Source organism: Pristiophorus japonicus, unplaced genomic scaffold (genome assembly GCF_044704955.1).
Source record: "Pristiophorus japonicus isolate sPriJap1 unplaced genomic scaffold, sPriJap1.hap1 HAP1_SCAFFOLD_1028, whole genome shotgun sequence".
NCBI classification, from domain to species: Eukaryota; Metazoa; Chordata; class Chondrichthyes; family Pristiophoridae; genus Pristiophorus; species Pristiophorus japonicus.
In genome coordinates this window covers 68,026-93,104 of record NW_027250679.1, presented here as the reverse complement: position 1 = coordinate 93,104, position 25,079 = coordinate 68,026, and the positions used below count along the sequence as shown (strand labels likewise).

The 25,079-nt window shown below is 64.3% G+C and overlaps 3 pseudogenes; all 3 read left to right on the top strand.

Annotated features, from left to right (window-relative positions):
• Nucleotides 1–754: 754 nt before the first annotated feature.
• On the top strand, nt 755–8,146 carry LOC139241303 (octapeptide-repeat protein T2-like; annotated as a pseudogene).
• Nucleotides 8,147–21,428: 13,282 nt separating this feature from the next.
• Nucleotides 21,429–22,431, top strand: LOC139241306 (octapeptide-repeat protein T2-like; annotated as a pseudogene).
• Nucleotides 22,432–22,499: 68 nt separating this feature from the next.
• LOC139241302 (trichohyalin-like) lies at nt 22,500–24,631 on the top strand (annotated as a pseudogene).
• Nucleotides 24,632–25,079: the final 448 nt, after the last annotated feature.

Sequence of the window (25,079 nt, the reverse complement as noted above, 5' to 3'; positions counted from 1 at the left end):
GAGCAGAGTGAGCGAGAGCGAGGAGAGAGCGATAGAGAGAGCGAGAGCAAAAGCGCGGAGAGAGCGAGTGAGAGCGCGGAGAGAGCGAGAGCGCGGAGAGAGTGAGCACGGAGAGAGCAAGAGCGAAAGCGCGGCGAGAGCGAGAGCGTGGAGAGAGTGAGCGTGGAGAGAGTGAGCGTGGAGAGAGTGAGCGTGGAGAGAGTGAGCGCGGAGAGAGCGAGTGAGAGCACGGAGAGAGCGAGTGAGAGCGCGGAGAGAGCGTGAGCGCGGAGAGAGCAAGAGCGAAAGCGCGGAGAGAGCGAGTGAGAGCGCGGAGAGAGCGAGAGCGCGGTGAGAGTGAGCGCGGAGAGAGCGAGTGAGAGCGCGGAGAGAGCGAGAGCGCGGAGAGAGTGAGCGCGGAGAGAGCAAGAGCGAAAGCGCGGAGAGAGCGAGTGAGAGCGCGGAGAGAGCGAGAGCGCGGTGAGAGTGAGCGCGGAGAGAGCAAGAGCGAAAGCGCGGAGAGAGCGAGAGCGCAGAGAGAGTGAGAGCGCGGAGAGAGTGAGTGAAGCGCGGAGAGAGCGAGAGCGGGGAGAGAGTGAGCGCGGAGAGAGCGAGTGAAAGCGCGGAGAGAGCGAGTGAGAGCGCGGAGAGAGTGAGTGTGGAGAGAGTGAGCGCGGAGAGAGCGAGAGCGAAAGCGCGGAGAGAGCGAGCGTGGAGAGAGTGAGCACCGAGAGAGAGCGAGAAGCGGAGAGAGTGAGCGTGGAGAGAGAGCGAGAGCGAGAAGCGGAGAGGGAGAGAGAGCAAGAGCGAGAAGCGGAGAGAGAGCGAGAGCGAGAAGCGGAGAGAGCGAGCGCAGAGAGAGAGCGAGAAGCGGAGAGAGTGAGCGTGGAGAGAGAGCGAGAGCGAGAAGCGGAGAGAGCGAGCGTGGAGAGAGAGCGAGAGCGAGAAGCGGAGAGAGAGCGAGAGCGAGAAGCGGAGAGAGCGAGAAGCGGAGAGAGCGAACGCAGAGAGAGAGCGAGAGCGAGAAGCGGAGAGAGCGAGAAGCGGAGAGGGAGAGAGAGTGAGAAGCGGAGAGGGAGAGAGAGCGAGAGCGAGAAGCGGAGAGAGTGAGCGTGGAGAGAGAGTGAGAGCGAGAAGCGGAGAGGGAGAGAGAGCGAGAGCGAGAAGCGGAGAGGGAGAGAGAGCGAGAGCGAGAAGCGGAGAGGGAGAGAGAGCGAGAGCGAGAAGCGGAGAGAGTGAGCGTGGAGAGAGAGTGAGAGCGAGAAGCGGAGAGAGCGAGCGCGGAGAGAGAACGAGAAGCGGAGAGAGCGAGCGCGGAGAGAGAACGAGAAGCAGAGAGAGCGAGAGCGCAGAGAGAGCGAGAGCGAGAAGCGGAGAGGGAGAGAGAGTGAGAGCGAGAAGCGGAGAGAGCGAGAGCGCAGAGAGAGCGAGAGCGAGAAGCGGAGAGGGAGAGAGAGTGAGAGCGAGAAGCGGAGAGAGCGAGCGCAGAGAGAGAGCGAGAGCGAGAAGCGGAGAGAGTGAGCGCAGAGAGAGAGCGAGAGCGAGAAGCGGAGAGAGTGAGCGTGGAGAGAGAGTGAGAGCGAGAAGCGGAGAGAGCGAGCGCGGAGAGAGAGCGAGAGCGAGAAGCGGAGAGAGCGAGAAGCGGAGAGGGAGAGAGAGCGAGAAGCGGAGAGGGAGAGAGAGCGAGAAGCGGAGAGGGAGAGAGAGCGAGAAGCGGAGAGAGCGAGCACAGAGAGAGAGCGAGAAGCGGAGAGAGTGAGCGTGGAGAGAGAGCGAGAAGCAGAGAGGGAGAGAGAGCGAGAGCGAGAAGCGGAGAGGGAGAGAGAGAGAGAGCGAGAAGCGGAGAGAGTGAGCGTGGAGAGAGAGCGAGAAGCGGAGAGGGAGAGAGAGCGAGAAGCGGAGAGAGTGAGCGTGGAGAGAGAGCGAGAAGCGGAGAGGGAGAGAGAGCGAGAGCGAGAAGCGGAGAGGGAGAGAGAGCGAGAAGCGGAGAGAGCGAGAAGCGGAGAGGGAGAGAGAGCGAGAAGCGGAGAGAGCGAGAAGCGGAGAGGGAGAGAGAGCGAGAAGCGGAGAGGGAGAGAGAGCGAGAAGCGGAGAGGGAGAGAGAACGAGAAGCGGAGAGGGAGAGAGAGCGAGAAGCGGCGAGGGAGAGAAGCGGAGAGGGAGAGAGAGCGAGAAGCGGAGAGAGCGAGAAGCGGAGAGGGAGAGAGAGCGAGAAGCGGAGAGAGCGAACGCAGAGAGAGAGCGAGAGCGAGAGCGAGAAGCGGAGAGAGCGAGAAGCGGAGAGGGAGAGAGAGCGAGAAGCGGAGAGGGAGAGAGAGCGAGAAGCGGAGAGGGAGAGAGAGCGAGAAGCGGCGAGGGAGAGAAGCGGAGAGGGAGGTGGAGCGAGAAGCGGAGAGGGAGAGAGAGCGAAAGCGAGAAGCGGAGAGGGAGAGAGAGCGAGAGCGAGAAGCGGAGAGGGAGAGAGAGCGAGAGCGAGAAGCGGAGAGAGTGAGCGTGGAGAGAGAGTGAGAGCGAGAAGCGGAGAGGGAGAGAGAGCGAGAGCGAGAAGCGGAGAGAGTGAGCGTGGAGAGAGAGTGAGAGCGAGAAGCGGAGAGAGCGAGCGCGGAGAGAGAACGAGAAGCGGAGAGAGCGAGCGCGGAGACAGAACGAGAAGCGGAGAGAGCGAGAGCGCAGAGAGAGCGAGAGCGAGAAGCGGAGAGGGAGAGAGAGTGAGAGCGAGAGAGCGGAGAGAGCGAGCAGAGTGAGCGAGAGCAAGGAGAGAGCGATAGAGAGAGCGAGAGCGAAAGCGCGGAGAGAGCGAGTGAGAGCGCGGAGAGAGCGAGAGCGCGGAGAGAGTGAGCGCGGAGAGAGCAAGAGCGGAAACGCGGCGAGAGCGAGTGAGAGCGCGGAGAGAGCGAGAGCGCGGAGAGAGTGAGCGCGGAGAGAGCAAGAGCGAAAGCGCGGCGAGAGCGAGAGCGTGGAGAGAGTGAGCGTGGAGAGAGTGAGCGCGGAGAGAGTGAGCGTGGAGAGAGTGAGCGCGGAGAGAGCGAGTGAGAGCACGGAGAGAGCGAGTGAGAGCGCGGAGAGAGCGAGAGCGCGGAGAGAGCAAGAGCGAAAGCGCGGAGAGAGCGCGGAGAGAGCGAGAGCGCGGTGAGAGTGAGCGCGGAGAGAGCGAGTGAGAGCGCGGAGAGAGCGAGAGCGCGGAGAGAGTGAGCGAGGAGAGAGCAAGAGCGAAAGCGCGGAGAGAGCGAGTGAGAGCGCGGAGAGAGCGAGAGCGCGGTGAGAGTGAGCGCGGAGAGAGCAAGAGCGAAAGAGCGGAGAGAGCGAGAGCGCGGAGAGAGTGAGCGCGGAGAGAGCAAGAGCGAAAGCGCGGAGAGAGCGAGTGAGAGCGCGGAGAGAGCGAGAGCGCGGAGAGAGTGAGCGTGGAGAGAGCAAGAGCGAAAGCGCGGTGAGAGCGAGAGCGCGGAGAGAGTGAGAGCGCGGAGAGAGTGAGCGCGGAGAGAGTGAGTGAGAGCGCGGAGAGAGCGAGAGCGCGGAGAGAGTGAGCGCGGAGAGAGCGAGTGAGAGCGCGGAGAGAGCGAGAGCACGGATAGAGTGAGTGTGGAGAGAGTGAGCGCGGAGAGAGCGAGAGCGAAAGCGCAGAGAGAGCGAGCGTGGAGAGAGTGAGCGCGGAGAGAGCGAGAGCACGGAGAGAGTGAGCGCGGAGAGAGCAAGAGCGAAAGCGCGGAGAGAGTGAGTGAGAGCGCGGAGAGAGTGAGCACGGAGAGAGCGAGTGAGAGCGCGGAGAGAGCGAGAGCGCGGAGAGAGTGAGCGCGGAGAGAGCGAGTGAGAGTGCGGAGAGAGCGAGAGCGCGGAGAGAGTGAGAGCGCGGAGAGTGAGCGCGGAGAGAGCGAGTGAGAGCGCGGAGAGAGTGAGAGCGGAGAGAGCGAGAGCGCAGAGAGAGTGAGAGCGGAGAGAGCGAGAGCGCGGAGAGAGTGAGAGCGGAGAGAGCGAGAGCGCGGAGAGCGTGAGCGCGGAGAGAGCGAGAGCGCGGAGAGAGTGAGCGCGGAGAGAGTGAGCGCGCGGAGAGAGTGAGCGCGGAGAGAGCGAGTGAGAGCGCGGAGAGAGTGAGAGCGCGGAGAGAGTGAGCGCGAAGAGAGCGAGAGCGCGGAGAGAGTGAGCGCGGAGAGAGCGAGTGAGAGCGCGGAGAGAGCGAGAGCGCGGAGAGAGTGAGCGAGGAGAGAGCAAGAGCGAAAGCGCGGAGAGAGCGAGTGAGAGCGCGGAGAGAGCGAGAGCGCGGTGAGAGTGAGCGCGGAGAGAGCAAGAGCGAAAGCGCGGAGAGAGCGCGAGCGCGGAGAGAGTGAGCGCGGAGAGAGCAAGAGCGAAAGCGCGGAGAGAGCGAGTGAGAGCGCGGAGAGAGCGAGAGCGCGGAGAGAGTGAGCGTGGAGAGAGTGAGCGCGGAGAGAGCGAGTGAGAGCACGGAGAGAGCGAGTGAGAGCGCGGAGAGAGCGAGAGCGCGGAGAGAGCAAAAGCGAAAGCGCGGAGAGAGCGCGGAGAGAGCGAGAGCGCGGTGAGAGTGAGCGCGGAGAGAGCGAGTGAGAGCGCGGAGAGAGCGAGAGCGCGGAGAGAGTGAGCGCGGAGAGAGCAAGAGCGAAAGCGCGGAGAGAGCGAGTGAGAGCGCGGAGAGAGCGAGAGCGCGGTGAGAGTGAGCGCGGAGAGAGCAAGAGCGAAAGCGCGGAGAGAGTGAGAGCGCGGAGAGAGTGAGCGCGGAGAGAGCAAGAGCGAAAGCGCGGAGAGAGCGAGTGAGAGCGCGGAGAGAGCGAGAGCGCGGAGAGAGTGAGCGCGGAGAGAGCAAGAGCGAAAGCGCGGTGAGAGCGAGAGCGCGGAGAGAGTGAGAGCGCGGAGAGAGTGAGCGCGGAGAGAGTGAGTGAGAGCGCGGAGAGAGCGAGAGCGCGGAGAGAGTGAGCGCGGAGAGAGCGAGTGAGAGCGCGGAGAGAGCGAGAGCGCGGATAGAGTGAGTGTGGAGAGAGTGAGCGCGGAGAGAGCGAGAGCGAAAGCGCAGAGAGAGCGAGCGTGGAGAGAGTGAGCGCGGAGAGAGCGAAAGCGCGGAGAGAGCGAGAGCACGGAGAGAGTGAGCGCGGAGAGAGCAAGAGCGAAAGCGCGGAGAGAGTGAGTGAGAGCGCGGAGAGAGTGAGCACGGAGAGAGCGAGTGAGAGCGCGGAGAGAGCGAGAGCGCGGAGAGAGCGAGTGAGAGCGCGGAGAGAGCGAGTGAGAGTGCGGAGAGAGCGAGAGCGCGGTGAGAGTGAGCGCGGAGAGAGCGAGAGCGCGGAGAGCGTGAGCGCGGAGAGAGCGAGAGCGCGGAGAGTGAGCGCGGAGAGAGTGAGTGAGAGCGCGGAGAGAGTGAGAGCGGAGAGAGCGAGAGCGCAGAGAGAGTGAGAGCGGAGAGAGCGAGAGCGCAGAGAGAGTGAGAGCGGAGAGAGCGAGAGCGCGGAGAGAGTGAGAGCGGAGAGAGCGAGAGCGCGGAGAGAGTGAGCGCGGAGAGAGTGAGCGCGCGGAGAGAGTGAGCGCGGAGAGAGCGAGTGAGAGCGCGGAGAGAGTGAGAGCGCGGAGAGAGTGAGCGCGAAGAGAGCGAGAGCGCGGAGAGAGTGAACGCGGAGAGAGCGAGTGAGAGCGCGGAGAGAGCGAGAGCGCGGAGAGAGTGAGCGAGGAGAGAGCGAGCAGAGTGAGCGAGAGCGAGGAGAGAGCGAGTGAGAGCGCGGAGAGAGCGAGAGCGCGGAGAGCGTGAGCGCGGAGAGAGTGAGAGCGAAAGCGCGGAGAGAGTGAGTGAGAGCGCGAAGAGAGCGAGCGCGCGGAGAGAGTGAGCGCGGAGAGAGCGAGTGAGAGCGCGGAGAGAGCGAGAGCGCGGAGAGAGTGAGCACGGAGAGAGCGAGTGAGAGCGCGGAGAGAGCGAGAGCGCGGAGAGAGTGAGCGCGGAGAGAGCGAGCAGAGTGAGCGAGAGCGAGGAGAGAGCGAGTGAGAGCGCGGAGAGAGCGAGAGCACGGAGAGAGTGAGCGCGGTGAGAGCGAGAGCGCGGAGAGAGTGAGAGCGCGGAGAGAGTGAGCGCGGAGAGAGTGAGCGCGGAGAGAGCGAGAGCACGGAGAGCGTGAGCGCGGAGAGAGCAAGAGCGAAAGCGCGGAGAGAGCGAGAGCGAGGAGAGAGCGAGTGAGAGCACGGAGAGAGCGAGAGCGCGGAGAGAGTGAGCGCGGAGAGAGTGAGCGCGGAGAGAGTGAGCGCGGAGAGAGCGAGTGAGAGCGCGGAGAGAGCGAGAGCGCGGAGAGAGTGAGCGCGGAGAGAGCGAGTGAGAGCGCGGAGAGAGCGAGTGAGAGCGCGGAGAAAGCGAGAGCGCGGAGAGAGTGAGCCCGGAGAGAGCGAGAGCGCGGAGAGAGTGAGCGCGGAGAGAGTGAGTGCGAGCGAGGAGAGAGCGAGTGAGAGCGCGGAGAGAGCGAGAGCGCGGAGAGAGAGAGCGCGGAGAGAGCGAGAGCGCGGAGAGAGTGAGCGCGGAGAGAGCGAAGCAGAGTGAGCGAGAGCGAGGAGAGAGCGAGTGAGAGCGCGGAGAGAGCAAGAGCGCGGAGAGAGCGAGAGCGCGGAGAGAGTGAGCGTGGAGAGAGTGAGCGAGGAGAGAGCGAGTGAGAGCGCGGAGAGAGCGAGAGCGCGGAGAGAGTGAGCGCGGAGAGAGCGAGAGCGCGGAGAGAGTGAGCGCGGAGAGAGCGAGCAGAGTGAGCGAGAGCAAGGAGAGAGCGAGTGAGAGCGCGGAGAGAGCGAGAGCGCGGAGAGAGTGAGCGTGGAGAGAGCGAGTGAGAGCGCGGAGAGAGCGAGAGCGCGCAGAGAGTGAGAGCGCGGAGAGAGCAAGAGCGCGGAGAGAGTGAGCGTGGAGAGAGTGAGCGCGCAGAGAGTGAGAGCGCGGAGAGAGCGAGAGCGCGGAGAGAGTGAGCGTGGAGAGAGTGAGCGCGGAGAGAGCGAGAGCGAAAGCGCGGAGAGAGCGAGCGTGGAGAGAGTGAGCACGGAGAGAGTGAGAGCACGGAGAGAGCAAGAGCGAAAGCGCGGAGAGAGCGAGTGAGAGCGAGAGCACGGAGAGAGTGAGAGCGCGGAGAGAGTGAGCGCGGAGAGAGTGAGCGTGCAGAGAGTGAGCGCGGAGAGAGTGAGCGCGGAGAGAGCGAGTGAGAGCGCGGAGAGAGCGAGAGCGCGGAGAGAGTGAACGCGGAGAGAGCGAGTGAGAGTGCGGAGAGAGCGAGAGCGCGGAGAGAGTGAGCGCGGAGAGAGTGAGCAGAGTGAGCGAGAGCGAGGAGAGAGCGAGTGAGAGCGCGGAGAGAGCGAGAGCGCGGAGAGAGTGAAGTGGAGAGAGTGAGCGCGGAGAGAGTGAGTGAGAGCGCGGAGAGAGCGAGAGCGCGGAGAGAGTGAGCGCGGTGAGAGCGAGTGAGAGCGCGGAGAGAGCGAGTGAGAGCGCGGAGAGAGCGAGAGCGCGGATAGAGTGAGTGTGGAGAGAGTGAGCGCGGAGAGAGCGAGAGCGAAAGCGCGGAGAGAGTGAGCGCGGAGAGAGCGGGAGTGCGGAGAGAGCGAGAGCACGGAGAGAGTGAGCGCGGAGAGAGCAAGAGCGAAAGCGCGGAGAGAGTGAGTGAGAGCGCGGAGAGAGTGAGCACGGAGAGAGCGAGTGAGAGCGCGGAGAGAGCGAGAGCGCGGAGAGAGTGAACGCAGAGAGAGCGAGTGAGAGCGCGGAGAGAGCGAGAGCGCGGAGAGAGTGAGCGCGGAGAGAGCGAGAGCGCGGAGAGCGTGAGCGCGGAGAGAGTGAGAGCGCGGAGAGTGAGCGCGGAGAGAGCGAGTGAGAGCGCGGAGAGAGTGAGAGCGGAGAGAGCGAGAGCGCGGAGAGATCGAGAGGAATCGCGAGAGAGGGAGCACGAGAGCATGGAGAGAGTGAGCCCGAGAGTGCAGAGAGAGTGAGCGCAAGAGCGCGGAGAGCGAGCGCGGAGAGCGCGGAGAGAGCGAGAGGGATCGCGAGAGCACGGAGAGGCAAAGCGCGGAGAAAGCAAGAGCGCAGAGAGAGCGAGCGCGAGTGAGTTAGCGTGAGCGCGAGTATGGAGAAAGCGAGCACGAGAGCGCGTTAAGAGTGAGCGCGAGTGTGGCGTGATCCAGCACGAGAGCGCGGAGAGAGCGAGAGCGGGGCAGGAGCGAGTGAGAGTGCAGAAAGAGAGAGCGTAAGCGTGGCGAGAGCGAGAGCACGGAGAGCGAGAGCGCGAAAAGAGCGAGTGAGAGCGCGGAGAGAGCGAGCAGAGTGAGCGAGAGCGAGGAGAGAGCGATAGAGAGAGCGAGAGCGAAAGCGCGGAGAGAGCGAGTGAGAGCGTGGAGAGAGCGAGAGCGCGGAGAGAGTGAGCGCGGAGAGAGCAAGAGCGAAAGCGCGGCGAGAGCGAGAGCGTGGAGAGAGTGAGCGTGGAGAGAGTGAGCGTGGAGAGAGTGAGCGTGGAGAGAGTGAGCGCGGAGAGAGCGAGTGAGAGCACGGAGAGAGCGAGTGAGAGCGCGGAGAGAGCGTGAGCGCGGAGAGAGCAAGAGCGAAAGCGCGGAGAGAGCGAGTGAGAGCGCGGAGAGAGCGAGAGCGCGGTGAGAGTGAGCGCGGAGAGAGCGAGTGAGAGCACGGAGAGCGCGAGTGAGAGCGCGGAGAGAGCGTGTGCGCGGAGAGAGCAAGAGCGAAAGCGCGGAGAGAGCGAGTGAGAGCGCGGAGAGAGCGAGAGCGCGGTGAGAGTGAGCGCGGAGAGAGCGAGTGAGAGCGCGGAGAGAGCGAGAGCGCGGAGAGAGTGAGCGCGGAGAGAGCAAGAGCGAAAGCGCGGAGAGAGCGAGTGAGAGCGCGGAGAGAGCGAGAGCGCGGTGAGAGTGAGCGCGGAGAGTGCAAGAGCGAAAGCGCGGAGAGAGCGAGAGCGCGGAGAGAGTGAGAGCGCGGAGAGAGTGAGCGCGGAGAGGGTGAGTGAGGAGAGAGCGAGCAGAGTGAGCGAGAGCGAGGAGAGAGCGAGTGAGAGCGCGGAGAGAGCGAGAGCGCGGAGAGCGTGAGCGCGGAGAGAGTGAGAGCGAAAGCGCGGAGAGAGTGAGTGAGAGCGCGGAGAGAGCGAGCGCGCGGAGAGAGTGAGCGCGGAGAGAGCGAGTGAGAGCGCGGAGAGAGCGAGAGCGCGGAGAGAGTGAGCACGGAGAGAGCGAGTGAGAGCGCGGAGAGAGCGAGAGCGCGGAGAGAGTGAGCGCGGAGAGAGCGAGCAGAGTGAGCGAGAGCGAGGAGAGAGCGAGTGAGAGCGCGGAGAGAGCGAGAGCACGGAGAGAGTGAGCGCGGTGAGAGCGAGAGCGCGGAGAGAGTGAGAGCGCGGAGAGAGTGAGCGCGGAGAGAGTGAGCGCGGAGAGAGCGAGAGCACGGAGAGCGTGAGCGCGGAGAGAGCAAGAGCGAAAGCGCGGAGAGAGCGAGAGCGCGGAGAGAGCGAGTGAGAGCACGGAGAGAGCGAGAGCGCGGAGAGAGTGAGCGCGGAGAGAGTGAGCGCGGAGAGAGTGAGCGCGGAGAGAGCGAGTGAGAGCGCGGAGAGAGCGAGTGAGAGTGCGGAGAAAGCGAGAGCGCGGAGAGAGTGAGCCCGGAGAGAGCGAGAGCGCGGAGAGAGTGAGCGCGGAGAGAGTGAGTGCGAGCGAGGAGAGAGCGAGTGAGAGCGCGGAGAGAGCGAGAGCGCGGAGAGAGAGAGCGCGGAGAGAGCGAGAGCGCGGAGAGAGTGAGCGCGGAGAGAGCGAAGCAGAGTGAGCGAGAGCGAGGAGAGAGCGAGTGAGAGCGCGGAGAGAGCAAGAGCGCGGAGAGAGCGAGAGCGCGGAGAGAGTGAGCGTGGAGAGAGTGAGCGAGGAGAGAGCGAGTGAGAGCGCGGAGAGAGCGAGAGCGCGGAGAGAGTGAGCGCGGAGAGAGCGAGCAGAGTGAGCGAGAGCGAGGAGAGAGCGAGTGAGAGCGCGGAGAGAGCGAGAGCGCGGAGAGAGTGAGCGTGGAGAGAGCGAGTGAGAGCGTGGAGAGAGCGAGAGCGCGCAGAGAGTGAGAGCGCGGAGAGAGCAAGAGCGCGGAGAGAGTGAGCGTGGAGAGAGTGAGCGCGCAGAGAGTGAGAGCGCGGAGAGAGCGAGAGCGCGGAGAGAGTGAGCGTGGAGAGAGCGAGAGCGAAAGCGCGGAGAGAGCGAGCGTGGAGAGAGTGAGCGCGGAGAGAGTGAGAGCACGGAGAGAGCAAGAGCGAAAGCGCGGAGAGAGCGAGTGAGAGCGAGAGCACGGAGAGAGTGAGAGCGCGGAGAGAGTGAGCGCAGAGAGAGTGAGCGTGCAGAGAGTGAGCGCGGAGAGAGTGAGCGCGGAGAGAGCGAGTGAGAGCGCGGAGCGAGCGAGAGCGCGGAGAGAGTGAGCGCGGAGAGAGCGAGTGAGAGCGCGGAGAGAGCGAGAGCGCGGAGAGAGTGAGCGCGGAGAGAGCGAGTGAGAGTGCGGAGAGAGCGAGAGCGCGGAGAGAGTGAGCGCGGAGAGAGTGAGCAGAGTGAGCGAGAGCGAGGAGAGAGCGAGTGAGAGCGCGGAGAGAGCGAGAGCGCGGAGAGAGTGAAGTGGAGAGAGTGAGCGCGGAGAGAGTGAGTGAGAGCGCGGAGAGAGCGAGAGCGCGGAGAGAGTGAGCGCGGTGAGAGCGAGTGAGAGCGCGGAGAGAGCGAGTGAGAGCGCGGAGAGAGCGAGAGCGCGGATAGAGTGAGTGTGGAGAGAGTGAGCGCGGAGAGAGCGAGAGCGAAAGCGCGGAGAGAGTGAGCGCGGAGAGAGCGGGAGCGCGGAGAGAGCGAGAGCACGGAGAGAGTGAGCGCGGAGAGAGCAAGAACGAAAGCGCGGAGGGAGTGAGTGAGAGCGCGGAGAGAGTGAGCACGGAGAGAGCGAGTGAGAGCGCGGAGAGAGCGAGAGCGCGGAGAGAGTGAACGCAGAGAGAGCGAGTGAGAGCGCGGAGAGAGCGAGAGCGCGGAGAGAGTGAGCGCGGAGAGAGCGAGAGCGCGGAGAGCGTGAGCGCGGAGAGAGCGAGAGCGCGGAGAGTGAGCGCGGAGAGAGCGAGTGAGAGCGCGGAGAGAGTGAGAGCGGAGAGAGCGAGAGCGCGGAGAGATCGAGAGGGATCGCGAGAGAGGGAGCACGAGAGCATGGAGAGAGTGAGCCCGAGAGTGCAGAGAGAGTGAGCGCAAGAGCGCGGAGAGCGAGCGCGGAGAGCGCGGAGAGAGCGAGAGGGATCGCGAGAGCACGGAGAGGCAAAGCGCGGAGAAAGCAAGAGCGCAGAGAGAGCGAGCGCGAGTGAGTTAGCGTGAGCGCGAGTATGGAGAAAGCGAGCACGAGAGCGCGTTAAGAGTGAGCGCGAGTGTGGCGTGATCCAGCACGAGAGCGCGGAGAGAGCGAGAGCGGGGCAGGAGCGAGTGAGAGTGCAGAAAGAGAGAGCGTAAGCGTGGCGAGAGCGAGAGCACGGAGAGCAAGAGCGCGAAAAGAGCGAGTGAGAGCGCGGAGAGAGCGAGCAGAGTGAGCGAGAGCGAGGAGAGAGCGATAGAGAGAGCGAGAGCGAAAGCGCGGAGAGAGCGAGTGAGAGCGTGGAGAGAGCGAGAGCGCGGAGAGAGTGAGCGCGGAGAGAGCAAGAGCGAAAGCGCGGCGAGAGCGAGAGCGTGGAGAGAGTGAGCGTGGAGAGAGTGAGCGTGGAGAGAGTGAGCGTGGAGAGAGTGAGCGCGGAGAGAGCGAGTGAGAGCACGGAGAGAGCGAGTGAGAGCGCGGAGAGAGCGTGAGCGCGGAGAGAGCAAGAGCGAAAGCGCGGAGAGAGTGAGTGAGAGCGCGGAGAGAGCGAGAGCGCGGTGAGAGTGAGCGCGGAGAGAGCGAGTGAGAGCGCGGAGAGAGCGAGAGCGCGGAGAGAGTGAGCGCGGAGAGAGCAAGAGCGAAAGCGCGGAGAGAGCGAGTGAGAGCGCGGAGAGAGCGAGAGCGCGGTGAGAGTGAGCGCGGAGAGTGCAAGAGCGAAAGCGCGGAGAGAGCGAGAGCGCGGAGAGAGTGAGAGCGCGGAGAGAGTGAGCGCGGAGAGGGTGAGTGAGAGCGCGGAGAGAGCGAGAGCGCGGAGAGAGTGAACGCGGAGAGAGCGAGTGAAAGCGCGGAGAGAGTGAGTGAGAGCGCGGAGAGAGTGAGTGTGGAGAGAGTGAGCGCGGAGAGAGCGAGAGCGAAAGCGTGGAGAGAGCGAGCGTGGAGAGAGTGAGCACCGAGAGAGAGCGAGAAGCGGAGAGAGTGAGCGTGGAGAGAGAGCGAGAAGCGGAGAGGGAGAGAGAGCGAGAGCGAGAAGCGGAGAGAGAGCGAGAGCGAGAAGCGGAGAGAGTGAGCGTGGAGAGAGAGCGAGAAGCGGAGAGGGAGAGAGAGCGAGAGCGAGAAGCGGAGAGAGAGCGAGAGCGAGAAGCGGAGAGAGCGAGCGCAGAGAGAGAGCGAGAAGCGGAGAGAATGAGCGTGGAAAGAGAGCGAGAGCGAGAAGCGGAGAGAGCGAGCGTGGAGAGAGAGCGAGAGCGAGAAGCGGAGAGAGCGAGAAGCGGAGAGGGAGAGAGAGTGAGAAGCGGAGAGGGAGAGAGAGCGAGTGCGAGAAGCAGAGAGAGAGCGAGAGCGAGAAGCGGAGAGAGCGAGAAGCGGAGAGAGCGAACGCAGAGAGAGAGCGAGAGCGAGAAGCGGAGAGAGCGAGAAGCGGAGAGGGAGAGAGAGTGAGAAGCGGAGAGGGAGAGAGAGCGAGAGAGAGAAGCGGAGAGAGTGAGCGCGAAGAGAGCGAGAGCGCGGAGAGAGTGAGCGCGGAGAGAGCGAGTGAGAGCGCGGAGAGAGCGAGAGCGCGGAGAGAGTGAGCGAGGAGAGAGCAAGAGCGAAAGCGCGGAGAGAGCGAGTGAGAGCGCGGAGAGAGCGAGAGCGCGGTGAGAGTGAGCGCGGAGAGAGCAAGAGCGAAAGCGCGGAGAGAGCGCGAGCGCGGAGAGAGTGAGCGCGGAGAGAGCAAGAGCGAAAGCGCGGAGAGAGCGAGTGAGAGCGCGGAGAGAGCGAGAGCGCGGAGAGAGTGAGCGTGGAGAGAGTGAGCGCGGAGAGAGCGAGTGAGAGCACGGAGAGAGCGAGTGAGAGCGCGGAGAGAGCGAGAGCGCGGAGAGAGCAAAAGCGAAAGCGCGGAGAGAGCGCGGAGAGAGCGAGAGCGCGGTGAGAGTGAGCGCGGAGAGAGCGAGTGAGAGCGCGGAGAGAGCGAGAGCGCGGAGAGAGTGAGCGCGGAGAGAGCAAGAGCGAAAGCGCGGAGAGAGCGAGTGAGAGCGCGGAGAGAGCGAGAGCGCGGTGAGAGTGAGCGCGGAGAGAGCAAGAGCGAAAGCGCGGAGAGAGTGAGAGCGCGGAGAGAGTGAGCGCGGAGAGAGCAAGAGCGAAAGCGCGGAGAGAGCGAGTGAGAGCGCGGAGAGAGCGAGAGCGCGGAGAGAGTGAGCGCGGAGAGAGCAAGAGCGAAAGCGCGGTGAGAGCGAGAGCGCGGAGAGAGTGAGAGCGCGGAGAGAGTGAGCGCGGAGAGAGTGAGTGAGAGCGCGGAGAGAGCGAGAGCGCGGAGAGAGTGAGCGCGGAGAGAGCGAGTGAGAGCGCGGAGAGAGCGAGAGCGCGGATAGAGTGAGTGTGGAGAGAGTGAGCGCGGAGAGAGCGAGAGCGAAAGCGCAGAGAGAGCGAGCGTGGAGAGAGTGAGCGCGGAGAGAGCGAAAGCGCGGAGAGAGCGAGAGCACGGAGAGAGTGAGCGCGGAGAGAGCAAGAGCGAAAGCGCGGAGAGAGTGAGTGAGAGCGCGGAGAGAGTGAGCACGGAGAGAGCGAGTGAGAGCGCGGAGAGAGCGAGAGCGCGGAGAGAGCGAGTGAGAGCGCGGAGAGAGCGAGTGAGAGTGCGGAGAGAGCGAGAGCGCGGTGAGAGTGAGCGCGGAGAGAGCGAGAGCGCGGAGAGCGTGAGCGCGGAGAGAGCGAGAGCGCGGAGAGTGAGCGCGGAGAGAGTGAGTGAGAGCGCGGAGAGAGTGAGAGCGGAGAGAGCGAGAGCGCAGAGAGAGTGAGAGCGGAGAGAGCGAGAGCGCAGAGAGAGTGAGAGCGGAGAGAGCGAGAGCGCGGAGAGAGTGAGAGCGGAGAGAGCGAGAGCGCGGAGAGAGTGAGCGCGGAGAGAGTGAGCGCGCGGAGAGAGTGAGCGCGGAGAGAGCGAGTGAGAGCGCGGAGAGAGTGAGAGCGCGGAGAGAGTGAGCGCGAAGAGAGCGAGAGCGCGGAGAGAGTGAACGCGGAGAGAGCGAGTGAGAGCGCGGAGAGAGCGAGAGCGCGGAGAGAGTGAGCGAGGAGAGAGCGAGCAGAGTGAGCGAGAGCGAGGAGAGAGCGAGTGAGAGCGCGGAGAGAGCGAGAGCGCGGAGAGCGTGAGCGCGGAGAGAGTGAGAGCGAAAGCGCGGAGAGAGTGAGTGAGAGCGCGAAGAGAGCGAGCGCGCGGAGAGAGTGAGCGCGGAGAGAGCGAGTGAGAGCGCGGAGAGAGCGAGAGCGCGGAGAGAGTGAGCACGGAGAGAGCGAGTGAGAGCGCGGAGAGAGCGAGAGCGCGGAGAGAGTGAGCGCGGAGAGAGCGAGCAGAGTGAGCGAGAGCGAGGAGAGAGCGAGTGAGAGCGCGGAGAGAGCGAGAGCACGGAGAGAGTGAGCGCGGTGAGAGCGAGAGCGCGGAGAGAGTGAGAGCGCGGAGAGAGTGAGCGCGGAGAGAGTGAGCGCGGAGAGAGCGAGAGCACGGAGAGCGTGAGCGCGGAGAGAGCAAGAGCGAAAGCGCGGAGAGAGCGAGAGCGAGGAGAGAGCGAGTGAGAGCACGGAGAGAGCGAGAGCGCGGAGAGAGTGAGCGCGGAGAGAGTGAGCGCGGAGAGAGTGAGCGCGGAGAGAGCGAGTGAGAGCGCGGAGAGAGCGAGAGCGCGGAGAGAGTGAGCGCGGAGAGAGCGAGTGAGAGCGCGGAGAGAGCGAGTGAGAGCGCGGAGAAAGCGAGAGCGCGGAGAGAGTGAGCCCGGAGAGAGCGAGAGCGCGGAGAGAGTGAGCGCGGAGAGAGTGAGTGCGAGCGAGGAGAGAGCGAGTGAGAGCGCGGAGAGAGCGAGAGCGCGGAGAGAGAGAGCGCGGAGAGAGCGAGAGCGCGGAGAGAGTGAGCGCGGAGAGAGCGAAGCAGAGTGAGCGAGAGCGAGGAGAGAGCGAGTGAGAGCGCGGAGAGAGCAAGAGCGCGGAGAGAGCGAGAGCGCGGAGAGAGTGAGCGTGGAGAGAGTGAGCGAGGAGAGAGCGAGTGAGAGCGCGGAGAGAGCGAGAGCGCGGAGAGAGTGAGCGCGGAGAGAGCGAGAGCGCGGAGAGAGTGAGCGCGGAGAGAGCGAGCAGAGTGAGCGAGAGCAAGGAGAGAGCGAGTGAGAGCGCGGAGAGAGCGAGAGCGCGGAGAGAGTGAGCGTGGAGAGAGCGAGTGAGAGCGCGGAGAGAGCGAGAGCGCGCAGAGAGTGAGAGCGCGGAGAGAGCAAGAGCGCGGAGAGAGTGAGCGTGGAGAGAGTGAGCGCGCAGAGAGTGAGAGCGCGGAGAGAGCGAGAGCGCGGAGAGAGTGAGCGTGGAGAGAGTGAGCGCGGAGAGAGCGAGAGCGAAAGCGCGGAGAGAGCGAGCGTGGAGAGAGTGAGCACGGAGAGAGTGAGAGCACGGAGAGAGCAAGAGCGAAAGCGCGGAGAGAGCGAGTGAGAGCGAGAGCACGGAGAGAGTGAGAGCGCGGAGAGAGTGAGCGCGGAGAGAGTGAGCGTGCAGAGAGTGAGCGCGGAGAGAGTGAGCGCGGAGAGAGCGAGTGAGAGCGCGGAGAGAGCGAGAGCGCGGAGAGAGTGAACGCGGAGAGAGCGAGTGAGAGTGCGGAGAGAGCGAGAGCGCGGAGAGAGTGAGCGCGGAGAGAGTGAGCAGAGTGAGCGAGAGCGAGGAGAGAGCGAGTGAGAGCGCGGAGAGAGCGAGAGCGCGGAGAGAGTGAAGTGGAGAGAGTGAGCGCGGAGAGAGTGAGTGAGAGCGCGGAGAGAGCGAGAGCGCGGAGAGAGTGAGCGCGGTGAGAGCGAGTGAGAGCGCGGAGAGAGCGAGTGAGAGCGCGGAGAGAGCGAGAGCGCGGATAGAGTGAGTGTGGAGAGAGTGAGCGCGGAGAGAGCGAGAGCGAAAGCGCGGAGAGAGTGAGCGCGGAGAGAGCGGGAGCGCGGAGAGAGCGAGAGCACGGAGAGAGTGAGCGCGGAGAGAGCAAGAGCGAAAGCGCGGAGAGAGTGAGTGAGAGCGCGGAGAGAGTGAGCACGGAGAGAGCGAGTGAGAGCGCGGAGAGAGCGAGAGCGCGGAGAGAGTGAACGCAGAGAGAGCGAGTGAGAGCGCGGAGAGAGCGAGAGCGCGGAGAGAGTGAGCGCGGAGAGAGCGAGAGCGCGGAGAGCGTGAGCGCGGAGAGAGTGAGAGCGCGGAGAGTGAGCGCGGAGAGAGCGAGTGAGAGCGCGGAGAGAGTGAGAGCGGAGAGAGCGAGAGCGCGGAGAGATCGAGAGGAATCGCGAGAGAGGGAGCACGAGAGCATGGAGAGAGTGAGCCCGAGAGTGCAGAGAGAGTGAGCGCAAGAGCGCGGAGAGCGAGCGCGGAGAGCGCGGAGAGAGCGAGAGGGATCGCGAGAGCACGGAGAGGCAAAGCGCGGAGAAAGCAAGAGCGCAGAGAGAGCGAGCGCGAGTGAGTTAGCGTGAGCGCGAGTATGGAGAAAGCGAGCACGAGAGCGCGTTAAGAGTGAGCGCGAGTGTGGCGTGATCCAGCACGAGAGCGCGGAGAGAGCGAGAGCGGGGCAGGAGCGAGTGAGAGTGCAGAAAGAGAGAGCGTAAGCGTGGCGAGAGCGAGAGCACGGAGAGCGAGAGCGCGAAAAGAGCGAGTGAGAGCGCGGAGAGAGCGAGCAGAGTGAGCGAGAGCGAGGAGAGAGCGATAGAGAGAGCGAGAGCGAAAGCGCGGAGAGAGCGAGTGAGAGCGTGGAGAGAGCGAGAGCGCGGAGAGAGTGAGCGCGGAGAGAGCAAGAGCGAAAGCGCGGCGAGAGCGAGAGCGTGGAGAGAGTGAGCGTGGAGAGAGTGAGCGTGGAGAGAGTGAGCGTGGAGAGAGTGAGCGCGGAGAGAGCGAGTGAGAGCACGGAGAGAGCGAGTGAGAGCGCGGAGAGAGCGTGAGCGCGGAGAGAGCAAGAGCGAAAGCGCGGAGAGAGCGAGTGAGAGCGCGGAGAGAGCGAGAGCGCGGTGAGAGTGAGCGCGGAGAGAGCGAGTGAGAGCACGGAGAGCGCGAGTGAGAGCGCGGAGAGAGCGTGTGCGCGGAGAGAGCAAGAGCGAAAGCGCGGAGAGAGCGAGTGAGAGCGCGGAGAGAGCGAGAGCGCGGTGAGAGTGAGCGCGGAGAGAGCGAGTGAGAGCGCGGAGAGAGCGAGAGCGCGGAGAGAGTGAGCGCGGAGAGAGCAAGAGCGAAAGCGCGGAGAGAGCGAGTGAGAGCGCGGAGAGAGCGAGAGCGCGGTGAGAGTGAGCGCGGAGAGTGCAAGAGCGAAAGCGCGGAGAGAGCGAGAGCGCGGAGAGAGTGAGAGCGCGGAGAGAGTGAGCGCGGAGAGGGTGAGTGAGGAGAGAGCGAGCAGAGTGAGCGAGAGCGAGGAGAGAGCGAGTGAGAGCGCGGAGAGAGCGAGAGCGCGGAGAGCGTGAGCGCGGAGAGAGTGAGAGCGAAAGCGCGGAGAGAGTGAGTGAGAGCGCGGAGAGAGCGAGCGCGCGGAGAGAGTGAGCGCGGAGAGAGCGAGTGAGAGCGCGGAGAGAGCGAGAGCGCGGAGAGAGTGAGCACGGAGAGAGCGAGTGAGAGCGCGGAGAGAGCGAGAGCGCGGAGAGAGTGAGCGCGGAGAGAGCGAGCAGAGTGAGCGAGAGCGAGGAGAGAGCGAGTGAGAGCGCGGAGAGAGCGAGAGCACGGAGAGAGTGAGCGCGGTGAGAGCGAGAGCGCGGAGAGAGTGAGAGCGCGGAGAGAGTGAGCGCGGAGAGAGTGAGCGCGGAGAGAGCGAGAGCACGGAGAGCGTGAGCGCGGAGAGAGCAAGAGCGAAAGCGCGGAGAGAGCGAGAGCGCGGAGAGAGCGAGTGAGAGCACGGAGAGAGCGAGAGCGCGGAGAGAGTGAGCGCGGAGAGAGTGAGCGCGGAGAGAGTGAGCGCGGAGAGAGCGAGTGAGAGCGCGGAGAGAGCGAGTGAGAGTGCGGAGAAAGCGAGAGCGCGGAGAGAGTGAGCCCGGAGAGAGCGAGAGCGCGGAGAGAGTGAGCGCGGAGAGAGTGAGTGCGAGCGAGGAGAGAGCGAGTGAGAGCGCGGAGAGAGCGAGAGCGCGGAGAGAGAGAGCGCGGAGAGAGCGAGAGCGCGGAGAGAGTGAGCGCGGAGAGAGCGAAGCAGAGTGAGCGAGAGCGAGGAGAGAGCGAGTGAGAGCGCGGAGAGAGCAAGAGCGCGGAGAGAGCGAGAGCGCGGAGAGAGTGAGCGTGGAGAGAGTGAGCGAGGAGAGAGCGAGTGAGAGCGCGGAGAGAGCGAGAGCGCGGAGAGAGTGAGCGCGGAGAGAGCGAGCAGAGTGAGCGAGAGCGAGGAGAGAGCGAGTGAGAGCGCGGAGAGAGCGAGAGCGCGGAGAGAGTGAGCGTGGAGAGAGCGAGTGAGAGCGTGGAGAGAGCGAGAGCGCGCAGAGAGTGAGAGCGCGGAGAGAGCAAGAGCGCGGAGAGAGTGAGCGTGGAGAGAGTGAGCGCGCAGAGAGTGAGAGCGCGGAGAGAGCGAGAGCGCGGAGAGAGTGAGCGTGGAGAGAGCGAGAGCGAAAGCGCGGAGAGAGCGAGCGTGGAGAGAGTGAGCGCGGAGAGAGTGAGAGCACGGAGAGAGCAAGAGCGAAAGCGCGGAGAGAGCGAGTGAGAGCGAGAGCACGGAGAGAGTGAGAGCGCGGAGAGAGTGAGCGCAGAGAGAGTGAGCGTGCAGAGAGTGAGCGCGGAGAGAGTGAGCGCGGAGAGAGCGAGTGAGAGCGCGGAGCGAGCGAGAGCGCGGAGAGAGTGAGCGCGGAGAGAGCGAGTGAGAGCGCGGAGAGAGCGAGAGCGCGGAGAGAGTGAGCGCGGAGAGAGCGAGTGAGAGTGCGGAGAGAGCGAGAGCGCGGAGAGAGTGAGCGCGGAGAGAGTGAGCAGAGTGAGCGAGAGCGAGGAGAGAGCGAGTGAGAGCGCGGAGAGAGCGAGAGCGCGGAGAGAGTGAAGTGGAGAGAGTGAGCGCGGAGAGAGTGAGTGAGAGCGCGGAGAGAGCGAGAGCGCGGAGAGAGTGAGCGCGGTGAGAGCGAGTGAGAGCGCGGAGAGAGCGAGTGAGAGCGCGGAGAGAGCGAGAGCGCGGATAGAGTGAGTGTGGAGAGAGTGAGCGCGGAGAGAGCGAGAGCGAAAGCGCGGAGAGAGTGAGCGCGGAGAGAGCGGGAGCGCGGAGAGAGCGAGAGCACGGAGAGAGTGAGCGCGGAGAGAGCAAGAACGAAAGCGCGGAGGGAGTGAGTGAGAGCGCGGAGAGAGTGAGCACGGAGAGAGCGAGTGAGAGCGCGGAGAGAGCGAGAGCGCGGAGAGAGTGAACGCAGAGAGAGCGAGTGAGAGCGCGGAGAGAGCGAGAGCGCGGAGAGAGTGAGCGCGGAGAGAGCGAGAGCGCGGAGAGCGTGAGCGCGGAGAGAGCGAGAGCGCGGAGAGTGAGCGCGGAGAGAGCGAGTGAGAGCGCGGAGAGAGTGAGAGCGGAGAGAGCGAGAGCGCGGAGAGATCGAGAGGGATCGCGAGAGAGGGAGCACGAGAGCATGGAGAGAGTGAGCCCGAGAGTGCAGAGAGAGTGAGCGCAAGAGCGCGGAGAGCGAGCGCGGAGAGCGCGGAGAGAGCGAGAGGGATCGCGAGAGCACGGAGAGGCAAAGCGCGGAGAAAGCAAGAGCGCAGAGAGAGCGAGCGCGAGTGAGTTAGCGTGAGCGCGAGTATGGAGAAAGCGAGCACGAGAGCGCGTTAAGAGTGAGCGCGAGTGTGGCGTGATCCAGCACGAGAGCGCGGAGAGAGCGAGAGCGGGGCAGGAGCGAGTGAGAGTGCAGAAAGAGAGAGCGTAAGCGTGGCGAGAGCGAGAGCACGGAGAGCAAGAGCGCGAAAAGAGCGAGTGAGAGCGCGGAGAGAGCGAGCAGAGTGAGCGAGAGCGAGGAGAGAGCGATAGAGAGAGCGAGAGCGAAAGCGCGGAGAGAGCGAGTGAGAGCGTGGAGAGAGCGAGAGCGCGGAGAGAGTGAGCGCGGAGAGAGCAAGAGCGAAAGCGCGGCGAGAGCGAGAGCGTGGAGAGAGTGAGCGTGGAGAGAGTGAGCGTGGAGAGAGTGAGCGTGGAGAGAGTGAGCGCGGAGAGAGCGAGTGAGAGCACGGAGAGAGCGAGTGAGAGCGCGGAGAGAGCGTGAGCGCGGAGAGAGCAAGAGCGAAAGCGCGGAGAGAGTGAGTGAGAGCGCGGAGAGAGCGAGAGCGCGGTGAGAGTGAGCGCGGAGAGAGCGAGTGAGAGCGCGGAGAGAGCGAGAGCGCGGAGAGAGTGAGCGCGGAGAGAGCAAGAGCGAAAGCGCGGAGAGAGCGAGTGAGAGCGCGGAGAGAGCGAGAGCGCGGTGAGAGTGAGCGCGGAGAGTGCAAGAGCGAAAGCGCGGAGAGAGCGAGAGCGCGGAGAGAGTGAGAGCGCGGAGAGAGTGAGCGCGGAGAGGGTGAGTGAGAGCGCGGAGAGAGCGAGAGCGCGGAGAGAGTGAACGCGGAGAGAGCGAGTGAAAGCGCGGAGAGAGTGAGTGAGAGCGCGGAGAGAGTGAGTGTGGAGAGAGTGAGCGCGGAGAGAGCGAGAGCGAAAGCGTGGAGAGAGCGAGCGTGGAGAGAGTGAGCACCGAGAGAGAGCGAGAAGCGGAGAGAGTGAGCGTGGAGAGAGAGCGAGAAGCGGAGAGGGAGAGAGAGCGAGAGCGAGAAGCGGAGAGAGAGCGAGAGCGAGAAGCGGAGAGAGTGAGCGTGGAGAGAGAGCGAGAAGCGGAGAGGGAGAGAGAGCGAGAGCGAGAAGCGGAGAGAGAGCGAGAGCGAGAAGCGGAGAGAGCGAGCGCAGAGAGAGAGCGAGAAGCGGAGAGAATGAGCGTGGAAAGAGAGCGAGAGCGAGAAGCGGAGAGAGCGAGCGTGGAGAGAGAGCGAGAGCGAGAAGCGGAGAGAGCGAGAAGCGGAGAGGGAGAGAGAGTGAGAAGCGGAGAGGGAGAGAGAGCGAGTGCGAGAAGCAGAGAGAGAGCGAGAGCGAGAAGCGGAGAGAGCGAGAAGCGGAGAGAGCGAACGCAGAGAGAGAGCGAGAGCGAGAAGCGGAGAGAGCGAGAAGCGGAGAGGGAGAGAGAGTGAGAAGCGGAGAGGGAGAGAGAGCGAGAGAGAGAAGCGGAGAGAGTGAGCGTGGAGAGAGAGTGAGAGCGAGAAGCGGAGAGGGAGAGAGAGCGAGAGCGAGAAGCGGAGAGGGAGAGAGAGCGAGAAGCGGAGAGAGTGAGCGTGGAGAGAGAGTGAGAGCGAGAAGCGGAGAGGGAGAGAGAGCGAGAGCGAGAAGCGGAGAGAGTGAGCGTGGAGAGAGAGTGAGAGCGAGAAGCGGAGAGAGCGAGCGCGGAGAGAGAACGAGAAGCGGAGAGAGCGAGCGCGGAGAGAGAACGAGAAGCAGAGAGAGTGAGCGCGGAGAGAGAACGAGAAGCGGAGAGAGCGAGAGCGCAGAGAGAGCGAGAGCGCAGAGAGAGCGAGAGCGCAGAGAGAGCGAGAGCGAGAAGCGGAGAGGGAGAGAGAGTGAGAGCGAGAAGCGGAGAGAGCGAGCGCAGAGAGAGAGCGAGAGCGAGAAGCGGAGAGAGCGAGCGCAGAGAGAGAGCGAGAGCGAGAAGCGGAGAGAGTGAGCGCAGAGAGAGAGCGAGAGCGAGAAGCGGAGAGAGTGAGCGTGGAGAGAGAGTGAGAGTGAGAAGCGGAGAGAGCGAGCGCGGAGAGAGAGCGAGAGCGAGAAGCGGAGAGAGTGAGCGTGGAGAGAGAGTGAGAGTGAGAAGCGGAGAGAGCGAGCGCGGAGAGAGAGCGAGAGCGAGAAGCGGAGAGAGTGAGCGTGGAGAGAGAGTGAGAGCGAGAAGCGGAGAGAGCGAGAAGCGGAGAGGGAGAGAGAGCGAGAAGCGGAGAGGGAGAGAGAGCGAGAAGCGGAGAGGGAGAGAGAGCGAGAAGCGGAGAGAGCGAGCACAGAGAGAGAGCGAGAAGCGGAGAGAGTGAGCGTGGAGAGAGAGCGAGAAGCGGAGAGGGAGAGAGAGCGAGGGCGAGAAGCGGAGAGGGAGAGAGAGAGAGAGCGAGAAGCGGAGAGAGTGAGCGTGGAGAGAGAGCGAGAAGCGGAGAGGGAGAGAGAGCGAGAGCGAGAAGCGGAGAGGGAGAGAGAGCGAGAGCGAGAAGCGGAGAGGGAGAGAGAGCGAGAGCGAGAAGCGGAGAGGGAGAGAGAGCGAGAGCGAGAAGCGGAGAGAGTGAGCGCAGAGAGAGAGAGAGCGAGAAGCGGAGAGAGCGAGCGCAGAGAGAGAACGAGAAGCGGAGAGAGCGAGCGTGGAGAGAGAGCGAGAGCGAGAAGCGGAGAGAGCGAGAAGCGGAGAGGGAGAGAGAGCGAGAAGCGGAGAGAGCGAGAAGCGGAGAGGGAGAGAGAGCGAGAAGCGGAGAGAGCGAGAAGCGGAGAGGGAGAGAGAGCGAGAAGCGGAGAGGGAGAGAGAACGAGAAGCGGAGAGGGAGAGAGAGCGAGAAGCGGCGAGGGAGAGAAGCGGAGAGGGAGAGAGAGCGAGAAGCGGAGAGAGCGAGAAGCGGAGAGGGAGAGAGAGCGAGAAGCGGTGAGGGAGAGAAGCGGAGAGGGAGAGAGAGCGAGAAGCGGAGAGGGAGAGAGAGCGAGAGCGAGAAGCGGAGAGGGAGAGAGAGCGAGAGCGAGAAGCGGAGAGAGCGAGCGCGGAGAGAGAACGAGAAGCGGAGAGAGCGAGCGCGGAGAGAGAGCGAGAGCGAGAAGAGGAGAGAGCGAGAAGCGGAGAGGGAGAGAGAGCGAGAAGCGGAGAGGGAGAGAGAGCGAGAAGCGGAGAGAGCGAACGCAGAGAGAGAGCGAGAGCGAGAAGCGGAGAGAGCGAGAAGCGGAGAGGGAGAGAGAGCGAGAAGCGGAGAGGGAGAGAGAGCGAGAAGCGGAGAGGGAGAGAGAGCGAGAAGCGGAGAGGGAGAGAGAGCGAGAGCGAGAAGCGGAGAGAGAGCGAGAGCGAGAAGCGGAGAGAGCGAGCGCAGAGAGAGAGCGAGAAGCGGAGAGAATGAGCGTGGAAAGAGAGCGAGAGCGAGAAGCGGAGAGAGCGAGCGTGGAGAGAGAGCGAGAGCGAGAAGCGGAGAGAGAGCGAGAGCGAGAAGCGGAGAGAGCGAGAAGCGGAGAGAGCGAACGCAGAGAGAGAGCGAGAGCGAGAAGCGGAGAGAGCGAGAAGCGGAGATGGAGAGAGAGTGAGAAGCGGAGAGGGAGAGAGAGCGAGAGAGAGAAGCGGAGAGAGTGAGCGTGGAGAGAGAGTGAGAGCGAGAAGCGGAGAGGGAGAGAGAGCGAGAGCGAGAAGCGGAGAGGGAGAGAGAGCGAGAAGCGGAGAGAGTGAGCGTGGAGAGAGAGTGAGAGCGAGAAGCGGAGAGGGAGAGAGAGCGAGAGCGAGAAGCGGAGAGAGTGAGCGTGGAGAGAGAGTGAGAGCGAGAAGCGGAGAGAGCGAGCGCGGAGAGAGAACGAGAAGCGGAGAGAGCGAGCGCGGAGAGAGAACGAGAAGCAGAGAGAGCGAGAGCGCAGAGAGAGCGAGAGCGAGAAGCGGAGAGGGAGAGAGAGTGAGAGCGAGAAGCGGAGAGAGCGAGCGCAGAGAGAGAGCGAGAGCGAGAAGCGGAGAGAGCGAGCGCAGAGAGAGAGCGAGAGCGAGAAGCGGAGAGAGTGAGCGCAGAGAGAGAGCGAGAGCGAGAAGCGGAGAGAGCGAGCGCGGAGAGAGAGCGAGAGCGAGAAGCGGAGAGAGCGAGAAGCGGAGAGGGAGAGAGAGCGAGAAGCGGAGAGGGAGAGAGAGCGAGAAGCGGAGAGGGAGAGAGAGCGAGAAGCGGAGAGAGCGAGCACAGAGAGAGAGCGAGAAGCGGAGAGAGTGAGCGTGGAGAGAGAGCGAGAAGCGGAGAGGGAGAGAGAGCGAGAGCGAGAAGCGGAGAGGGAGAGAGAGAGAGAGCGAGAAGCGGAGAGAGTGAGCGTGGAGAGAGAGCGAGAAGCGGAGAGGGAGAGAGAGCGAGAAGCGGAGAGGGAGAGAGAGCGAGAGCGAGAAGCGGAGAGGGAGAGAGAGAGAGAGCGAGAAGCGGAGAGAGCGAGAAGCGGAGAGGGAGAGAGAGCGAGAAGCGGAGAGGGAGAGAGAACGAGAAGCGGAGAGGGAGAGAGAGCGAGAAGCGGCGAGGGAGAGAAGCGGAGAGGGAGAGAGAGCGAGAAGCGGAGAGAGCGAGAAGCGGAGAGGGAGAGAGAGCGAGAAGCGGTGAGGGAGAGAGAGCGAGAAGCGGAGAGGGAGAGAGAGCGAGAGCGAGAAGCGGAGAGGGAGAGAGAGCGAGAGCGAGAAGCGGAGAGAGCGAGCGCAGAGAGAGAGCGAGAGCGAGAAGAGGAGAGAGCGAGAAGCGGAGAGGGAGAGAGAGCGAGAAGCGGAGAGAGCGAACGCAGAGAGAGAGCGAGAGCGAGAAGCGGAGAGAGCGAGAAGCGGAGAGGGAGAGAGAGCGAGAAGCGGAGAGGGAGAGAGAACGAGAAGCGGCGAGGGAGAGAAGCGGAGAGGGAGGTGGAGCGAGAAGCGGAGAGGGAGAGAGAGCGAGAGCGAGAAGCGGAGAGGAAGAGAGAGCGAGAGCGAGAAGCGGAGAGGGAGAGAGAGCGAGAGCGAGAAGCGGAGAGAGTGAGCGTGGAGAGAGAGCGAGAGCGAGAAGCGGAGAGAGTGAGCGTGGAGAGAGAGTGAGAGCGAGAAGCGGAGAGAGCGAGCGCGGAGAGAGAACGAGAAGCGGAGAGAGCGAGCGCGGAGAGAGAACGAGAAGCGGAGAGAGCGAGAGCGCAGAGAGAGCGAGAGCGAGAAGCGGAGAGGGAGAGAGAGTGAGAGCGAGA